General features: G+C 39.3%; 1 protein-coding gene across 2 annotated transcripts in view; it reads left to right on the top strand.

Annotated features, from left to right (window-relative positions):
* The first annotated feature begins 8,252 nt into the window (after window positions 1-8,252).
* Window positions 8,253-21,390, top strand: part of CEMIP2 (cell migration inducing hyaluronidase 2) — an 84,442-nt gene continuing 71,304 nt past the window's right edge. Inside the window, exon 1 of one of the 2 annotated variants that reach the window (XM_034773218.1) lies at window positions 8,253-8,400. The gene's annotated coding sequence lies outside the window, so the exon portion shown is untranslated. Of the gene's footprint in view, window positions 8,401-18,683; window positions 18,816-21,390 lie in introns of those variants that run through there. The other variant, XM_034773219.1, reaches the window with a different exon arrangement.

Here is a 21,390-nt window from a genome sequence, read left to right as displayed (position 1 = left end):
TTTAGTGTTTAAACTCTATAAAATGCTTGTAGATTGCTGCATGCATTAATCTTATATAATATAATAATAGTAATAATGGTATAATAATCCCAACTATACATATAAAATGATGGGGTCTAAATTAGCTGTTACCACTCAAGAAGGAGATCTTGGAGTCATTGTGGATAATTCTCTGAAAACATCCACTCAATGTGCAGCGGCAGTCAAAAAAGCGAACAGACTGTTTGGAATCATTAAGAAAGGGATAGATAAGAAGACAGAAAATATATTGCCTCTATATAAATCTATGATATGCCCACATCTTGAATACTGTATGCAGATGTGGTCATCCCATCTCAAAAAAGATATATTGGAATTGGAAAAGGTTCAGAAAAGGGGCAAGAAAAATCATTAGGGGTATGGAATGGCTGCTGTATGAGGAGAGATTAATAAGACTGTGACTTTTGCACTCTGGAAAAGAGACAACTAAGAGGGGATATGATAGAGGTCTATAAAATCATGACTGGTGTGGAGAAAGTAAATAAGGAAGTGTTATTTACTCCACAAGAACTAGCAACCACCAAATGAAATTAATAGGCAGCATGTTTAAAACAAACAAAAGGAAGTATTTTTTCACACATTGCATAGTCAACTTGTGGAACTCCTTGCCAGAGGATGTTGTGAAGGCCAAGATTATAATAGGATTAAAAAAAAGAACTAGATAAATGAATGGATAGGTCCATCAATGGCTATTAGCTGGGATGGGCAGGGATGGTATCCCACAACTATAAGGTAGTATGTAAATTTTGCTTTATAACCGTAAAAATGCCTGCTCTGAACTTGTGAACCTAGGCAGGAGGAGTGGTTCCTCTGCCCACCAAGAAGCATTGTCAAAACTAAATGGGCCATTGTGGAACATCATGATACAAAGACTGAGTTAGTGGCCCTCTAACACCCAGGAAGGTGTTACATGCAAGAAGGCTCATCCCATCAGCATGAATGCTGGAAGAAGGAAATAAAGATTGCTGCCATGAACATTTTTCATCTCTTTGTCATTTGGATTGTCAGAGGGCTGAAGGTAGGAAACAAAAGCAGAAATCCCAAGAGTTACCCTGAGTTAGCCCTGACAGATTACTACAACTCTGTCACCTTTTGGAACCAGAGGCTGTAACTCATTAGTGTACATACGTTTGACTGCTTTAACCTGTAAATAACTCTCTCCTTTCTTTTTCCTAGTTAATAAATCCTGTGTTAGTTTACTATAGGATTGGATACAAACATGGTCTTTGGTGTGAGATCTGAGGTACAAATTGACCTGGGGTAAGTTGATTGGTCCCTTAGGCCTGGAAGTAACCTGAATCTTTTGTGATCTTTGGTGTGTGGCAACCAGCTATCACTCAGTCCAGTTTGCCTTGATAACAAGATAGACTGGAATGCCCAAGGCATTCTGAGACTCCATGATAAGACTGTCATTGTGCTTCAGCAGTTCACGTTTGTTACTGAGTTGGTGAAATATAATTATAGAACACACCATTTTGCAGCATTTGCCCTGCTTTTTGACAGTCTACCCTAAGGTTAGCATTCATGGGGTGAATCACTCCAGACAGCATGAGAGGAAGAAGAAAGGGAAAGCGAAAGAAATATGACGAGAATATACACAAATTTACCTCCCCTTCAATTTATTCTAGTTTCCACATTTTGTTATATTTCTCTGGGGAGGAAAGTGATTCTGAAAGGAGGAATAAAGATGAGTAATGGGACTTCTGACTTATCATGTCCCTGAGGGAAGAGACACCCTACATTTATTTTCCAATTCAACCTTTGTGCTATGGACCGAATATAAGTAGATTTTTAGAGGTATGTAATGAGTTCTCCACAGACCTTCTCAAAGCAATTGTTGACATATCCTGTAATCTGACTTAGGGCTTCTCCCTCAAGGTCTAGAGCTGTCTCAACCCTCATTGACAGTGGAAGCTGAGGGTTCTCAGCCCTTTGCATAAATAAAGCCTAATATATGAAGTGAAACAGAAAAAAGAAATGTGTGGTAATTCAGTCTGGACAAATTGATATCTTGTAAATTATCTCTGTCTTGGTCTTAGCAATTTGGAAGACCAAATCATAGGGGGCCTGATTTTCAGAAGTGCAGAGCATCACAGCTCCTGTTGAAGCTGATCGGCGCTGTAGGTACTTAGCGGATCTCAAAATCAGGCCTATTATAACAAAGTCCACTGCAATTAGCAGCATATTTGCTCTTTTGCTTCCTGTGGAACTTTGAATAGTGGGAATAATATACAGAAATATTGCACAAATAATACAACATAGTAAATAGTATGTTGATTTTTGAATGGCAGCGATTTGGACACCAGTTTCACATGTTCTTTCATAATACAAATGTTACTGAAATGAATTGAACACTTGCAAAATTGATTTCACTTGTGCTGTATATAAAAAAAAATGCTGGTAATGCAGTAATGCTGAACACAGCACAGAGCACGGAGGTGGGATTGCTGACCACCCCAAGACTCAAGGCTGCCTAAAATGATTATTGCACTTAACAACACTCCTCTATATCCCCTGCACTTGCAATTTCTCATTTGTATTTCTCCACTTCATTCAAACGTTACTATCATGGTTTCATTTTATTGATAGACTGCTGAATTGTTGCAGAACAGGTATTCTGCCATATCAGATATTGCTATTTATATCTATGGAGGCTTTGGCATTGGAAAGTTTCTACTTAAAGTGGGGCGGTAGTGAGAAAAATGTCTACAAAAATGACATCATAAGCTCAAAACGTATACTCTCTTGGTCTTTTCTCTTTTCTTCTAACATCCAGCTCTGGCAGCAAAACCTGGGATCTGCAAATCCAGGTGTGTTCCTTTAGCTTGTTAAGGAATCACCATGAATAAGAAAGTGCTGTTTCAATAGTCCTTTTTCTGACTTTGCCCTCATTCATGCAAGACATGTAAGCACATGCATAACTTTACTCATGTGAGTTGGTCTGCTGAGTTCAGTATATTCTTTGTGCTATGCCTTCAACGTGATATATTTAAAACTTTAAAGTGCAGTCATAGTGGGTAACAAAGAATATATTTCTAGATTAGAGATATCTTAAAAAAAAAAAAAGTTAACCTTAGTAAGGGGTCTGTTCGGTCATGGTTATCATGCTAAAGTCCCTATAATTATAATGGAAGTTGTGTGTGTGTATAGACTTGAGTCACAGAACTCACCCTTAAGCTAATACACTAATAACTCTACTCTAGTAAGTTACTTTGACTAATATCAAATGCCCTTACTATAATAAACCATGAAATACAGACTTTTCAAGCAAAGTTGAACACCAAATATTAAAAACAAAACAACAAAAACTCAAATGCAGCCGTAACAGAGAGATCATTTAAGGGTATTTTTTAAGATTAGTTTGCTGCTAAATCTTTCTAAATGAGTATATGCCCTCTGCTGACACATACCTGTATTACTAGGAATGAATAGATTGTTCAGACATACAATCTTGTAAGTACACAGTACTAGTGTATATTCAGTTTTTAGTTCAATTAAAAAAGTTTGCTGTGAGACTCACCTATGTATGTAATATGAATATCTCTTTTGCACATGATAAATTGATATATGTGGTTATATTTGTCTAGGCAATCAGAAAAATATAGCAAATGGTATTACTTGTGCTGGGTATCTATACACTTGTGGTTTGACTGGGTACTTGCTGAACATTTCATTCATTTTTGCTAACTTTAGTTTTCTTTCTTTCTTTTCTTTCTTTTTCTCCACAGAACAGACACAGCACAAGCAATAACTGTGTGAATTCCCCATATCCTCTTAATTTGCTTCAAGCCCTCAGATACCACAGGGAGGACTGACGTAAGAACCTGAAGAGAGAGAACAGTGACCTGGAGAGACTCTCAGTCCTTGACCTTTCTGCTGAGACTGTGAAACAGGGTACCAATTGTGATAGTAATTGTTACAAAGTAGACCTGAGAAAACCACTCATTTTTACAGGTAACCAAACAGCCACCTGATGACAAGTCCTCTCTAGTGCTAATAAAACCTAGGAGTTTGTTTTCAACCTACTTTAAACACTAATGAATTAGTTGATCACTCCTATCAACTAGTACACTAGTTGAACAGGTGGCCTTCCCTCCAAGCTATCCAGTCCCATTAAGCAATATTTTAATGTCTATATTTCTTTGTGTTATAAAACAATTTGCATTACAGAGACATGCTGTGAGTTAAAAGGATGCTGTATGCAGTGTTATTGTAGCCATGTTGGTCCCAGGATATTAGAGAGACAAGGTGGGGGAGGTAATATCTTTATTGGGCCAACTTCTGTTGGTGAGACAGACACTCTTTAGAGCTTTCACAGAGCTCTTCTCTTGTACAGAGATGCTGTCGATTTAAAAAAAAAAATCAAACTTTGATAGAGCAGCCTTTAACTAGTATGTCTGGAATTTTATTTAAAGTGCAGCTTTTAAAAGTTTTATAAAGGGTTCTCTGCTTCCTTGCTGATTTTTATAGGAGTCTTTTCAGCAAGGAAGAGTGGATGGGCTCAAGACCAACAACACCATTATTAAAAAAAACTGTGTGAAGACTCAAAAAACCATGAGGTTTGTTTTTAATACAGAAATGCCTCTACATATATGTACATTCACTATGTGACTTCTGCTATTGATAGATTTGATTTCCTTTGGAATTTTGTAAGGTAATTGAGAGAAAAACACAGGTCCAACCTGAATAATATGCTGTCCCTGAAAAGAGGGTAGGTAGAATAAAGAACAAGTTAGAAGGCTTCTCCTATCCCTTCTATCTTTAATGCATTTGGAGGAGTGGATTGGAGGCTGCCTTCCTAAGCTATTGAGAACATATACCCACCTTTCACCAATATGGCTAGAGCAGCCTCAGGGTACTGTCATATTCATTGTTGCTCCTGAATTTCTTTTTATCATTTACACCCTGTCAGAGAGATAGCAGTCACTTCCAGTTGTAGCCCTTGTAATGGCTATCCAGGCCCTTGTTACCTCCATGCTTTAATCTACTGCTACTTTAATCTGCTTTACTTTGGGCTACCACTGAAAACCACTCAGAAACCCCAGCTTTTGCAGAAAGCAGCTATGTGTCTCCTAATCAATGTGAACATGTAACACTTGAGCTTGTGTCTCTGTACTGGCTTCCTGTTCGTTTTCAGGTGTAATTCACATCATTGGTGATGGTTTTTAAAGACCTAGATGATCAGTTTAAGATAGGCTGGCAATCCTACAACCAAGCTGAGGATAAAATCTTCAGGTGAAATCCTGGAACTATCAAAGTCAGTGGCTAGGGTTTTAATCCATCATATTCTTCATGCAAGGAAAGATCAAAGCATCTAACTATGGGACTCAGAGGCATTTGAAACTAGATGGGAATGCCTCTCCTCTTTTTCCTCCCCCTTTTGGTTCAGAGCGGAGATGACTTTAAATTTGAAGAAGGAAGCTTGAGTTCCTCGTTCTCTATGCCAACAACTAGACCTACTATAATGTCCAACAGTGAGAGGGAAGCATTAATCATATAAGGGGGGGGGGGGTTGTTGGGGTTTTTTGTGTGTGTTTTATGGACATTAGAAATGAGTAAATAGCACATTTGCATGCATTTCCTTCTACACATGAGGATGTCAACAACTTGAAATCAAGTCTGGTTTTTGTTTTTAAAGAATTATGAGTATTTTGAGGTATTGTACCTGCTCTTGAGTTCCCCCTGCCAGTTTATGGTTTCACAATCACTCGTTCCTGAAAATATTTTTTTCTTTCCCTGTTTGCGTGTGAAAGCCAGACCAAGCATGACACTGACTGGACAGAAACTTTTGTCAAATAAATAAAGTAGGAAACTACTTTTTCCTCCAGTCTCTTTCAGTGAAAGTCATTCTAGGTGGCACTTCTATCCAAGTCAGTTTAAAAATAATTCAAATAGAAGTGGGTTTTGTTTTGTTTTTAGTTTTGTTTCCTTTTCTTTCACAGAAGAGATTCTTGCACATGAGCCCTCATATCTTTAAGTATGCTTATGCAGACCACAAAAGTCAAGGTGCTAAATAATTTGCATTCATTGTTGTTTTTCTGTAGCACTGAAACTAACATCAGCTAAAGCAGTTAATGTCAAAACAGGATAATGGTACTGATTAAAAAACACTGACACTGGCTAAATGAGATGAGAAAAACAAGATTGACAAATTTCCTGCCTAATTGAATAGATATAGTGGGTCAAATACTCCCTTTTCACATAAAAAGACCTGGAAGGGGAGGTCTGACCTAAAAAATTCCACTCCAAAACTGTCTAATCTATTAATGAAATTCACCCCTACAAAGAAGAACAAGGTCTAACTACACTGGAACTCTATTTTGAGTACTTAAGAGGTGACTAGGCATTGTGCTATCTCTGTACAGGGGTGAATTTCACCTTCGGTACTGTTGATGTGCTTGAAATTGAAGTAAATAATACTTGTGGTAGTAAACACTGAGATTAGCAGTAAGTGTTGGAAGAACAATGCCCTATAGCAGGGTCTAAGACTAAGTGATGCATGAACCTTTGTGAGGTCTTTCTGTTCAGTGTCTGGGCATTTCCCCAGAATCTCTAATACGTTTGTTGTATTTTTTGTAGATCTCAACTGTAATATTTTTTTCCCCCTAGCCTGGCTTGAGTTACTACCAGATCTCTCATTTCCATAAAGTCTGAGCTCTGTGTATTACTAGAATGAAGAAAATTGCTTTGGTGAATATATGTTGTTATTATATCTGTGTGCTCAGCCTGAACTTTTAATTTCGATATCATTGCCTTGGAGATGTTTGCTGTTTTGAGCTTTAGTTGTATTAACAATCAAGTTTAGTCTGTTGCTGGTTGCAGCCTGTTTTCTGCTGCACACTGCTAAGTCCATGAAGTATTGTGGAGGTAGGATTTAACTATAAAATGTTGGTATCAGTCCAATATGTACATCTGGCTTACTCAGTAAGTGTTCTTCTGCAGCAATAAAACAGTAGAAAGGGGGAGGGAAGTGGAATAAAGTAATAAAGTAAAGAGAAGCAATTAATGAGTAGACATAGACTCTGAAGAAAAATAAGCAAAACAAGCCCATTATCCCCACAACTTCTCACCCTACTGGAGATCAGCCTTCCGTGAGTATACTGGAAGGAAATCAAACTTCCATTACAGGCTGTAGTGTGTCTCAATCTTTTGTCATGTTCCCAACATTTTTATTAGGTATTTTTCCTGTATTTTTTTTTTGGAGGCTATTATTCATTCTATGATAATTAAATGCTAATGTTTCAGAAGGGCAATAAGGAACTGATGATATGTTTCAGTCAAAGGGTTTGTGCATTCTGAAGCTGTCATGGTTTTATTGTTTCTTTGTATGAAGCATTTGAAGAATAGGTGCATGTCTCAACGGATTGTCGTCAGTGAAGTTCTCTAGAGAGCTATGAGCTAGTTTGCATCATAGCCATTTCAGCTTTCCTGTTCAGGTTGAATGTTTGTAGGCGTAGCAGCAAAAGATAAAAACACACTAAGAATCCTGCAGGAAGCTCTGGTCAGATCTGAGTTTTAATGTAGTTCTTAGACTCCCCAAAGTTTAAGTCTATGGATTTATGACAAATATAAATTCCTTTGAGTAGGCAGATATGTTATGCTCATCAGTTCAGTGGGAAGCTTTAATCTTTAATACCTCTTTCTTAATGATTCTGTAATAAACTCAAGGGAACAGGTAGCTGTCCACCTGTGCATGCAAAGCTGTTTGCTCATAGTCATCTCAGTCTTTTTTTTTTTTTTTTTTTAAATCAGCTGCTGTAGACTGAATACAAATAACTGACACAAGTTAAAATCAAAGTATAGATTCAGAGGTCCAAATATTTAAACTTGGATGCCTAAAGTTAAATCCATGTTTGGGCACTGAAATAAATGGCATGATTTTCAGGAGTGCTGAGCGCCCATTCCTTAACTTGAAGCCAATTAAAGTTGTGCATGCTCAGTCTCTCTGAGAATTAGGCCATTTCTATTTAGCTGTCTAAAGATGTGTCTCATTTTAGACAGACAAGCTTGAAAATGTTGAGCAGTGATCTTAAAACCTATAATCTCAAGTGATAAAGTCTTCTCATTTGTAACCGTTAGCTTACAACAGTCTTTTGTATGAGACACTTTAATTCCTGTTTTTGTAGGTCAGAAAACAAGAGGTCAGGATGATATCCTGAGCAGAGCATGTTACAGATAATGCTCTTCCTGTAACAGTATTACTCTTCATATTCATTCTTCTCCCAAAAGGAAAAGGGTTCAGTTTGCCATTTGTTGGCCATCTATGTTGACAGAACACTGCAAATTAACTGGAAGAAAATCCTGTCAGTTGTATGCATTTTTATAATTGCTTTGGGTATTCCTGCAGTGACAATAAACAAGGTAAGCTGTAAAGAAGCTTTATTCTACAATATGTAATATAATTAATTGGATTACATTCTAGTTTATTTCCTGTTATATGGTAATATAGAAGTATTTGGAGAACTAACACCTCAAAATCTACAGGAGTATGGCAATTGAAAGACAAAACAACAGTAAAATGCTTTGTGTTAACAAGTCACCTTGCATGATGGTTCTTTCACTCGTATTGATTTTTGGTATTCTATTTTAGACTTGGTTGTAAGAGTCCATTAAAGTACTTCCCCTTGAAATGCTCTAGTATCTCAAGGTTGTTGCAATTTACTTGCTACATTTTCAAGGATACACAAAACACTGCTACAGACAAGTTTTTTTCTCAGAGAAAGTGAATTACAAGAGCTAAATCCAGATTCTAAGCATTTTTGGCAGCTGTTCTTGTTTGCCAGCAATCAAGAAGAAGAATTACATCTTTCTACTTTTTCCAGAGTTGTTTGTTAATGTTTTATAATTAATATACATTTAAAACATTTTAATTTGTAAAAATATTTACACTGTACTCCTATCAAATGTGTAGTTGCTAACTTAACTTTATTAAAAAAAGGCAGATTTATAACAAAACAAAAAAAAGCAATAATGCAGAATCAATCTGTCTCCACATATTCAAGACAAAAAGGACACAATGTTGTAACAAATCGGTCTGCTTTTGTATATATCTGCTAGTTTGGATTGAGGTCAGAAACATGTAACTCTTAGGCTCAATTCTAGTTGTATTGTATACTCCATCGAACATATGGCAAAATCAATTTCTATTAAGATCAAATACAAGTGAAAGTTTAGGAACACAGCCTTATTAGATGAAATGTTTATAAGTAAGGATTCTAAACTGGATTCTAAGTAATTATATTAAGTCCATGATGTAAAACACAAACTGTACCACAGATTCTAGATAGTTTGAACTAAAGCCTGGTAAATAAATTTTAGCAAATAATGTATCTGACAAACTTAACCTCCTTTTCAGTTTGCGAAATGCCTACAAGCAGCTTGTAATTTTCTTGAATTCATTATTTACCAAATAATTTAAACAAATGCTTCAAAGGGCTGTAGATTGTTGCTGAGCATTTCATTGTGACTACAGTATTTCATATTCAAAACTCAAGCTATCTTGGCCTATGTCTATACCAGCACTTTTGTCCGTCAGGGATGTGAAAAAGCCCCCCCGCCCTCCACTACCAACAAAAGTGCCGGTGTCGACAGAGCTATGTTGGTGGGAGTCGCTCTGCTGCTGACATAGCTACCACCGCTCATTGGGGGTGATTTAATTAGGCTGGCGAAAGAGCTCTCTCCCATTGGTACAGAGCAGCTACACAGGAAACCTTACAGCAGCGCTGCTGTAGTGGTATAGCTGTGCCGCCGTAAGGTCTGTAATATAGACATAGTCTTTATTGGACATATATAATTACATGTTATTGTTTCTGTTCCCTGACTGGATAAGCATAACTTTTAGTTTCAAGTTTCTGTTGCAAATCCTCACACTCATTCAAAATCCATTTTCAATTCATATTTTAATATTTACTTCAAATTTACTGCTTCAACAAATATTCTTGCTAGTAAATTTATTTGCTACAATATTTGCAGAAAGCTAACACATAAGGGGGTGAACACAACAAAACAAATGTAATTTTTATTAGAACAAACGTTAAAATATTTTAAAAGTTTTCATCCAGCTGTAGTCTCCACAACATACATGTATATAATTAAGTAGGACATGTAAATATATACAAGGATATACATTTTTAATAGTGCGTGGAAATGGATCACAAGACTGCTGGGAAGAGCATATCTATTTTTGTTCACATGAGGGTAGTAGTTAAACAGTCAATAAATGTACTAGAGCTGGGCCCTGATTCAATACTAAGATGCCACAATTATGTTAGTTTTACCCAGACAACTTTAAATGATATCACACTATGCATCTGCATATTTTGTGCCTATAGTGAAGCTGCCCCTTGATAAAGGAATGTGAAGTGAAAAATAACTTGTAGGGAAATATATTTCCCTACATTTGACTATTTCAAGCCCTCCTGTCTCCTCCCCTATCTCCTGCTTTCCATCTATGTCATTGTGGTCCTCTGACACCTCTCCAGTTCCTCTTGGTTCCTTGCTCATCTCCATTCCCTCCCCATGTATCTTCTGTATTCCCTCAGCAGCCTTCTTGCAGAGGCTCTGCCTGAAGGGGATAATAGCTAAATAATAATAATAATAATAATTAATAAAAACACAAACAAAAAAACTTTTGTTTCTTTACACCTGACTTAAGGACTTGGTAATGGTTTGTTCCAAAAGAAACACGAGTCATAGGCCTCTAATTTGGAGATAAAGTTACTGGAGATCACTAGCTCTGCTTAAGAGATTTTAGACAAATTGTTGAGAATAAATGCGCCACAGGAACCATCTTAATAACCATGTGCACCTGTAAGGTAGACTGTCAGCTAGAATACTTGCTCTCATTTCACATATCCTATTCACAACTGTTGTAATCACAAAATAAACATAACTAAATATTATACATGTGTTGACTAATATATGCTGGCTAGTATACATATATATTATGCTGATAATACTTCCTGCCATATATATTCCAAGCATATAAGTATACATATTAAGTATTAATATCAGTTTTATATAGGCCAAATTGGCCTGTACCGTTATTATAATCCTGTTTACTTATGCTAAGTATTCCATAACAACTTGCATTAGCTGGAGTAAAGTTTTGGCTTAAGTAGATAGGAAAACTGTCAGTATAAGGACATATAATAGTTTCTTCATAGCAACAGAAAGGGAGTTTCCCTCACAAACTTATTTATTCTAGTACAGGCTTAGGAGGTGTCTTCATGCCTCTTAGTACCTGGAATGCATGTGCTCAGAACAAAGATAAGGCTACATCATGACCTGGAATGCAAGGGTTCAGAACAAAAAATAAAGGGGTAGATCATGGTACCAGAAACAAACAAGGTAAAAAGTGGACTGAGTTCAGTTTCAGGTGAACTATATAGTACCTTTTACTGGTAAACAAGTAGGTTATAAAAAGATGGTTTTAGGGATGTAACTTTGCAACTTCCATATAAGATGAATGTAACATTGATGCTCTTTGAGACTGGTATCGTACAGAACCTTTCCCTGTACCATAATAATAAGCCTGACTGACATTGGCTACTTGATCTCTTGAGTATATTTCATTTAAAAAAAAAAAAAGAACCAAAGTATGGTCAAGCAATTGACTATACAGTTTAAATACATGCCATACAAAAAAATGTTGAGAGTATTACGTTTGAAAAATTACATACTTGAAATTCAGAAAAAGAATTTCTTGATCAGTGACAGTTGAGAAGCTAATGCTTTGCAGCACTTTGGATGGACACTTGGATCAATGCTCTGTTCGACATTGCAATATATGAAAGGCTCACTTTGCTAAACAAGGTGAATTGATCGTTCTGTGATCATTACTGCAATTTGATAACAAGTTGGGGACTCCTGTTGACTCATAAATCATATGTGCACTTGTGATGGATAAGAGTTGGAGACTGAAGATGTCTAAAGAGGATGTAGGGTTTTGTTCTATTAAGGATCTGTCTATCTGTGTTCTTATACCATGCCTCTCTCCAAGTGCTTAATGTAGTGAATTTGCTCAATCTTAATGGTAAAATCTGGACTCAACACCCAGCCTGAGTACGTGAGCTCTCTGTTGGAGAAGTCTGCCCAAATGATGGGGGTGTAACTCCATGGCAGCTACTACAGCCTTGACCCTTACATCTGCTGACTGCACCAACTCCGTAGCTCCATGCAGCTGTAATTCCACCACCCAGTCTCCCAGCTGACCCAGCACTAAGGCATAATTAAGCCCTTCATGACTACTACTACTATTGTTATTATTTCTTCATTTGCATTGTAATAGTACCTAGAGGGTCCACAAAGACAGGAGTGCCATTATGCCATACAAACACATAGTAAGACATAGATACATAGCAGTCCTTGCGCAGAAGAGATTACATTGTAAATAGACAAGAAACACAAAGGGTGCGAAAATGGGGAACTGAGTCACAGAGACACTGGTGGTTTTTCAAAAACACTTAGCATTTCCTTAGCTCCACTATCAAAGAAATCAACAGTAAAATTCCCATTGACTTCTAAATGCTCTTGAAAATTTATATCAACGAAGATGATTGCAAAGTACAGGAGGTAAAATGTACCATTTCCTTTTTCTTATTTCTGGATGTCTTAAAGTCTAATAATATTCCATTACTCCCTCTTCTAATAAGACAGCAGTTTTTAAAGTTAAAATTCAAAATGCCTTCAAAATGACAACAGGAAGGAATTTGACCTTTGATGTGTGATTATGTTATGTTCTTTGGAGGTTTTTTACACTATATTTTAAGTGTGCATTTGTCTTTCATCTTAACAAATGACTTGTAATATGAATGATAACTTTTATACAAATATTTAAAAAGAACAAACTCTTTTAAAAGAATCTCTGTAAAATCTGGAACTAAGGCAACTAGACTTAACAGGTGTAGGGACATGAATAATAATACAAGCGCTCTTTAAAGATTTTAAAATCTCTTTTCTGTAAAATATCTGGTATAAGCAAAGCATATGAAGGTATTGTATAGTATAAAGTTTTTACTGGCATTTTTAAAAATGGCCACATAATTTGTGGCTTTTGGGAGCATGCTTGTAATCACAAGGAGGCCTTACTACAATTAGTACGACAGACCATCACATATACTCTATATTGTCTGTGAGGACCCCAGTCCTCCACACTGTCAAGTTTGATGTGACTTCTAACATAATTTAAAAAGAAAAGACAGGAATTTGAGACTGTATGTTTTCAACATTTTCTAGTTCATTTGGTTTCCAAAATTTTATTTTTTATTAATAGCCAGGGCATAATATTGGAGTGGGTCTGGATGATAAACCAGAACTAACTATGTATTGCAGAACAGTTAATAACAATAGTGTGTTTGTATATATATTACTGTGACCTTATTAGCCTGTCAATGCCCCCTGGCAAAGGGCTCACTGTCCGTAACTACAACTGTTATCAGACCTGACACATTCCTCCTTTTGCACTATGATTGCTTATCTATTATTCTTATTAGATAGTCTTGACACTGTGGCAAACTCCACTACACATAACACAATCGTTGTCATAATAGTTATCCAAAAAGTATCTTGTAACGTATTGCATGAAAACAGGTGACACTCAGATAATTAATATTTTTGTGTGTTACATCGGGTTAGCATGTAAAAAGTTATGTAGGTGTGCTAGAACTATGTTACTAAAATATGTTTAGACCAAGCAATCCAAGTAGAGATGATAAACAATTTGTCCAAGACAAAGGAATGCTGTTTTGTCTGTTTCCCTGCGTCTCCAGTGTAAATTGAGCAAGGTGATAACAGAGACAGTGGAAGTTATATTTACATCTGAGTCAACAGGAAAAGCAATTGAGAGAAGGGCGAGGACTGGAACACAGCATGGTGTCAACTTCCTGGAGCACAAGCAGCACAGGAGAAAAGCTTTATCTGGGGATACACTCCAAAAGAATATATTTCAAAGGTTTACTGGACTACAAGAAGAAGGGGAGAGAAACCCTTAGTTATCCATCACTTAGTGGACAAAGGGAATTAGGATTCTTTGATTCTGTGAACAGTGGCTCTTGTGCCTGAAGGGCTGGAGATACACACCGCTTGATGGAAGTGAAAAAGGTGCTTAGGCAAAGATTATAGCTGGCTAACGTAAAGCTTTAGTCACTAGAAAGTGTTATTTTGTTTTATTTGTAATCCTTCCTGACTCTTTTTTTCTTGCTTAGTATCGCTTAAATTAATGTATCAGAGGGGGAACTGTGTTAGTCTGGATCTGTAAAAGGCGACCAAGAGTCCTGTGGCACGTTATAGACTAACAGACGTATTGGAGCATAAGCTTTCGTGGGTGAATAGTCTGCCATGCGTCTGACAAAGTGGGTATTCACCCACGAAAGCTTATGCTCCACTGGTCTATAAGGTGCCACAGGACTCTTTGTCGCTTACATTCATGTTATTAATAAATGTATGCTTAGTTATACTGTAGATCATCTCAGTGCTGTTATATTGAAGTGGGGTGTGCATCCTCAGTTGAGCCAACAGGCTGGTGTGGCAGTGGACTTAGTTATTTTCTGTGAGTGTCCAATGAGAGGGACTGGACATTTCAGAGAGATGCCTCTAGGTAACTTGGAACTGGGTGCATTGAACGTTACCTGCAAGGCAAAGTTTAGACTGTCGAGTCATAAGGAGTTTAGTGGTGAGGTAGACAGAGTGGGTGGTAGGGGAATTGTCACAGTTTAAGCTCCAGCAAAGATGTCTTTGCTGAGGCAGGGAGGTGACACAGTGATTTACGGTTTTGGGTTCCATGAGAAAAGCGACACAAGATCACAGGTATAGGAATTTAGGCTATTGGATTCAATGAGCCGTAGGTTTGAGCCAATTTGGCAATTCTAGTCGTGGATACTGATCAGCACCAGATGCTTCACAGGAAGATGCAAAAAACGCACACATGCAGATGTGGGATATAATCTGGACCTTCAGTGAAAATCTCATCCTAATCCTTATTATTTAAAATTAGTTTTAATCTTGAATTGTGAGGCTTCACAAATATTACTTTTTAGCTTCAAACTGCTGAATAAACATTAGTTATGGCATTCCCATTTCATCCCTTCCTTCTGACAAACATAGGCCCTTATCCTGCAAACACTGACACATAGCATGCATAACTTTAAACACATATGTCCATGTTTGCAGGTTAAGAGCTATAGGACCTGCAAAGAGTTACCTATGCACATATCCTTACTCCCTCAGGCAGACACCCAGAAGAGTGGGACACATTAGGTAAAATTTTGTCCATCAGGTGGTAGTGCTGCTGGGGCCTGAATGGCAGCTTTGTGCCAAGCTGGTGGGTCTTCTCCCCCTGCCCAGAGAGAATGGCAGCAGAAGAACTCGGCTTGCTACTACTGCCAGCTGGTGAGGGGTGGCGCTGCCTCTTAGGGGCTTCCCACATGCGCCAGGGAGGATGCTGAGGAGCTGGCTGTGGTGGTGCTGATTCTGGAGAGGGGGCAATTGGTGGCCTGGGGAATGGTACCAGACTTTTTTTTTTTAACTGTGTAGTCTGTGCAAGCCTCCCCCCAGGAGTCTGAATTCCACTGCTGTCTCCTAGTAATGGCGGAGGCAGCATGGGGTCAAGCTGGCTGTCCCAGATGTTTGACCGGAGCAAAGGGTCCAGCCTGGCTGTCAAGTGGCGCTAGCAAGGAGCAAAGGGGATGGTGCAGAAAAGTACCAGCAATTCAATTTTGTGGCTCAGGAATCGGGATAAGATTTGGTAAGGCTCATCCTCTGCCTGCCTTGACTCATCCAACTCCAAACCCTCCCCTTCTACTCTCCAGGGTGTCTCAATCGCCTCCCTCCGACCCTGATCCTATTTAGTAAATTTTGGAAAACATTCAGTAATTTTTTTAGATTTCACCCTCCCTGCTGCTTATGAACTCAAGTGGCTCCCTGCCACATGTAGTCCCATTGAAATTGGAGTATTTTGGGTATTTTAACTGAATTATGGATCTCTTAATTTGCCATATACCTGTATATAAAAGTAAACAGTTCTTTGCATTATTGGAAACTTTGCTTTAGGGATGGATGGGAAATTCTATGTATTAAAGAGAAACGAGCATTGGGAGGACAACTCATTTTAAGAGGTAGATCCTTCTGCTCACTGAAAGCAGGAAGCATATCCATCTGGCCAAGTTCCTTTTTATTGATTTTTATAAAAACTGCATTTAGTGAGTGTAATTTCTCAAAGGAGAAGAAAAGCTTAAGTCCTAAATATTTAATAGAATTCAGGGAGTATTGATATTAAATTCCATGAGCTTACTTTTTATAGTGGAAGCTCAGTGGGAATGTTTCAGATTTATCATTGTTTACAGGAGACCACAGAGAGGAGGATCCCTGAAAGTTTCTTGATGTAAAAGGGCCTGATTTTCAAAAGGTCAGGCATAAAAGTGCATGCAATTATGAGCCTAATATGCTCATGCACCTATTCTGATTGAATAAATAATTCAGGTAATTTGTACATAAAAATAGTCAGACTAAGTGGAAATCTGAATGCCCAAAACCTGCATTGCATAGGCATGTATAAATTAGATGCCCAATGGTATACTTTATTTTTTAAAATGGGGCACTTTGTATATAGAAACGCGCTTGATTTTCATGCTTGCTTGGGTTTATCATAGTATAAGTCTAAGATGCTTCCATTGTTTAAAACAAACAAAAATAAATGATCTTGCAATTCCTTCAGCTGAGGCATGACAGATTACTTGCAAGTAAAAATGCCCTTATGCATGTCCATTTATCATAATTATGATGGATTTATGAACATATTTGCAGATGTAATTATGAATGTGACTTTTTAAAAAATTGGACCCAATATAATTTGGAATAATTAAACTAGTATAATTAACTAGAGTGAAGAAGGAAGGGGAAAATGCTGCCTTATTTACATATCTAACAGGTTGTCTTCACTATAGTGTTAGCTCAAGGTATAAATTGAGTGTTAGCTCTAACCTGATTCCCATTCATGCACAAAAATCTTTTGGGTGAGTTAAGTGGTATATTAAGTGGGTTAAGTGGTATATTAAACTCTAGCTAGCTGGCCCATGGGGGTCTGAATTGAAGCTTGTTGAGAGCCACAGATACTAGATCTAGTAATATCATAGGTATGCAGCTACAGACTATAGCTGCGGTTAGCATAATTTATCAGATGCTAGTCTAATCACTTTGTGCTGCTAATCAAATCACTCTGTATAGCTTGAGTACAGTTTTGCAGCTCTCACTTGAGTGAGGCTAAATCAGAGTGGAGTGGCTCAAGTGTAAGTAATTGGAGCTACCTGTTGCTTTAAGGTGTAATGTTTACTTGCAGTATGCTACCCAGCCACTAGATGTCTTCTCTGCTGTACAGCATTTTAGACATGGTGTTGGTCCTGGTAAACAAAGAGTTAGTTAGAACTCAAGCTGTGTGGAACTCTTTGTCTTTAGTTCATAGTTTTCTTTAATAGTCTCCTGTTTGAGGAGTGTGGCTCTCTATAGCATGACAAGCAGTGCCAGGTCGTACTTTTCTCCGATTCCTCTCCCTTACTGTTAGCCATGTGTGTGTGTTGCAGAATGTTCCCTAACTTCCCCCACAACATAACACAAAGTGATTATTATTTGAATTCTGGTAATCCACAAAATGAGCTACATGCTGCCCACATCTCCGGGGGAAGGACAAGTCCCTGCTCAGATGGTAAGAGGGAAAGCAGGATGAGCACTGAAGGGAGGGAGGCGATGGGAATAGGTGCAGAATTTGCACATATGCTACCTGCATGCTGGGGTGGACGGACAGGCTCTGTGGGGACACAGCTCCGGTTTTAATTGGTCACAGGATCATTTTCCAATCCCAGCCTCCTGCTGCAAGCCCCAGAACACCATCCACCCCAACCCCCCAAGGAAGCGTTATTGAAAACTTCACATGGGCTCGCAACTGCTGCAGTGCGACAGACAGCAAGATGCCCTACGGGCAGAAAGGGGCGGATTGGTGGCGTGGCGAGCTCAGCAGGAAACGCTGAAAAGGGGGAAGCAGGGGAGAGGCTGAAGAGGTCCGGGGAACGGGGTTTTGAGAGAGGGTAATACAAGCGGTCTGGAGGGGAGAAGACCTGGGAGAGCATGGAAGGGATGTAGAAAACTAGGAAGAGGGGGCAGGGTAATATGGGGGGTATGGAGGCAGAAGTGGCTCAGGGGAGTGTGTGGGGGTAAGAACAGAGGAAGATGCTGGAAAGGGAGAGGAATCGCTGGGGCAAGCGCTCGCAGTGGGCAGGCTGGGGCAGTCCAGCGGGGCGCACACGCGGGAGACACCAGCGGTGCACAGGGGCTGGATGCAGCGGGTCCCCCCGGGGCTGGGCGAGGAGGGGTCCCGGTGCGCTGCTCGCGTGGTACGGGTGTGACACGCTGCCACCGGCCAGAGCCCGGGCCCGCAGGGCGAACACCCCAGGTGGGGGCCCAGCTCTGGACTCACGGAGCTGGGCTTGTCCCCCACGGCGTCTCCGGCCTTCCTCTCCGTGCCGGGCAGAGCAGCCCAGGCCCCGGAGCTCCTCCTCCGGCCCAGCCCTTCGGCGCCGGGGAAGCGGGGGTGCAGCCGGGCTGGGCGGGGAAGGGGCGGCCGGGCGGAGCCGCGTCATTTCGGGGACGGGGGCGGGGCGGGCTGTTTCCCCTCCAGGCCCCACGGCAGGAGCCGCTGCCAGTTGCGTAAAAGCAGCAGCCGGGGCGGGGAGCCGGGACACCATGCCGCCCTGACCGGTAGCGTCCTCAGCCCGCCGCACGCCGCCGAGGTGAGTGCCAGCCCCGCCGCCGCCCGAGCGCCCCCAAGCTCTGTGCAGCTCTCCGCCTGCTGACTTCCGCCCCCCAACTCCGGCAGCTCGCCCCCTACTGGCTTCCTCCTGTGCCCCCAACTGCTGGACACTTCACCCCCTCTTGGCTTCCCTCTTGTGCCCAGGGTTCCTTACCCCAGCCCTGCTGCCCTCTTCCCCAGCACTCCCTGCTGCTTAGCTACCGCTGAGCCTGTGTACCCCACACTGTTCACTCCCTGCTTCCTTTCCCTTTGCTCCCTACCCTCGGGTCCCTATTTTCTTTCCCTCTGATTTTTTTTCAAACTTAGATACAGTTTAAATGAACAAATCAGAATTTCATCTGCAGCACAAAATTGTGTTGTAGCCCTGTTGGTCACAGAAGTTTGTATGAAACAGCCTAAGTTAGGAGCGGAACTAAAACATCCTTCCGCACCCTTTTCTAGACTGCGTAAGAAGATTGTTTTAAGATAAGAAACTGTTACTTAAAAGGTGATAACTTATCTTGACACTTTTTTTTTATTAGGTTGAGTTATTGACAAATTTACTTGTAAGCAACTTTTTTTTCTTTTTTCTTTTTTTGCTTGTCTTAGGAAGAAAGTTACACTTGTATCCCCAAGTTTTACCTCTTGGCTGGTCATGCTTATCTTTGCTAAACTAAACCCTAGCTTTCCTTTATTCCAGTTTTAATAAGGAAATGGAAAGTTAATGTCTTGTGTTTTAAACTAATGTGGGAAGTCTCAAAAATTCGCATGCACTTAAATACTGTTTTGAGTTTGATGCTGTTGTGTATCAGAGTTAGAGTAGTAATAGCAACTGGTATTGTAGACTTCCCTGAAAGGAAATAAAAATGTTATAATTTGATGTAACATGTTACCTATTTAAATATGCTTTTGAAAAAGCTTATATTAAAAATAAGGGCCTGTCTTAAATTTGGGGGATAGGGAGAGAGCTAGGAAATTCACAACTTTAAATTCTAGTTAGATGTATTGTTCACTGTGTCCTAGGTATTGATGGAGTCCCTGAACAGAGTGTAATCTTTCCTACCCTCAAGTAAATTCTTCCACTGATGGTTATTGCATGTATAAATTCCCAGCACATGGTTAGAACTGACCTCAACACGTGCAGCAGTACACAAATGCAGTGAGTTCAGGATGAATTAGCTGCCTTAACTTTGAATTCCACAGGGTTTTTTTGTTTTTGTTTTGTTTAAACCAGATCGATAATGATTTATTGTAACTTTCTTATTTTAAGTGCATTTTTGTTCTAACAAAACCACTGAATGCATTAGAACCTCTTTAATAATCCACAGCACATTTGACAGGTGCTCTCACCTCTCAGCAGGTAATTGATGCTGTAGCAGGGTCTCACATTGTAAAAACAATCTAACCTTAACAAGTAAATTATCTAAATGTTGCTAGAAAGAGCTAGCATGTCTTCATATATAGAACTCTCATATGTAGATTGTGCTTTCAGAGTACTGGCATGAAAAGAACAAAGGTTAGTGTGGTGACAAAGCATCACACTTAGCCATTTGAGACATGTATGTAAAAAAACAAATTGTAATAGTTATGTGGTGCATATTTTTAATACATCCACAGATTGGGTGCCTTTTTTTAGGTGTAGCCTTAATTCTGTCTTTCCTGTGTTTCTAATATTAAAGTTCTTAACTGTAACTTTCTTGAAAGGTAATATGCATGAAATCACTGTGCCTGCAGCTTTTACATCATCTTAATTAACTTTTGTTGAGTTTAGAGTATACTATATGATCAAGTTTAAAATGTTTTCCCCAAGGGATAATTTATGAGCACAGGGATGTCCATGAAAGTATAATGGGAGTTGTACAGCTAAATCCTTGGAATTAAAGAATATGTTTTAGGTTCTCTGAAAAACTAGCTACACAATAGTTTTCATATTTAAATACCTTGAAGATTGTCTTGGTGCGTGTGAGGATATTACCCTGCAATATTACCCTCCCTTTAAAGTTGAGACAGTTTTATGTGCACCTAAAGGTAATAGAAGGTTGGTAAGTAACATAAACTAAAACAACAACAAAAAAACCCCAAAACCCTTATAATCAGGGCCGGCTCTAGGTTTGCCAGAATGCCGCCCAAGCAACAACAAAAAAAGAATGGCCGGAATGCTGCCCCAAGCACGTGCTTGCTTTGCTGGTGCCTAGAGACGGTCCTGCTTATAATGCTACGCTGAGGAAAGAGTAGATCTTTGATCTGCTAGACAACGATAGCCTTCCTTTTGAAGAAGCTTCAGTCAAGAAAGTTTCTTTGGTGCATGGTATAAATAGATTTGCACTGGCACATCTGAATTTACTGGTGTAGGATGACCTGTCGCTCATAAGAATTAGGACTGTACTGCAACAAGGAAAAAACAAGGTCCTGATCTGGCAGTATCTAGTTCTTTGAAAAAAGAAGAACAGGAGTACTTGTGGCACCTTAGAGACTAACAAATTTATTAGAGCATAAGCTTAGTCCACGAAAGCTTATGCTCTAATAAATTTGTTAGTCTCTAAGGTGCCACAAGTACTCCTGTTCTTCTTTTTTCA

This window comes from Trachemys scripta, chromosome 6 (genome assembly GCF_013100865.1).
Source record: "Trachemys scripta elegans isolate TJP31775 chromosome 6, CAS_Tse_1.0, whole genome shotgun sequence".
In the NCBI taxonomy this organism is placed as follows: domain Eukaryota; kingdom Metazoa; phylum Chordata; order Testudines; family Emydidae; genus Trachemys; species Trachemys scripta.
Note: the sequence above shows the minus strand (reverse complement) of the source record. Positions and strands in the feature narration are given on the sequence as shown.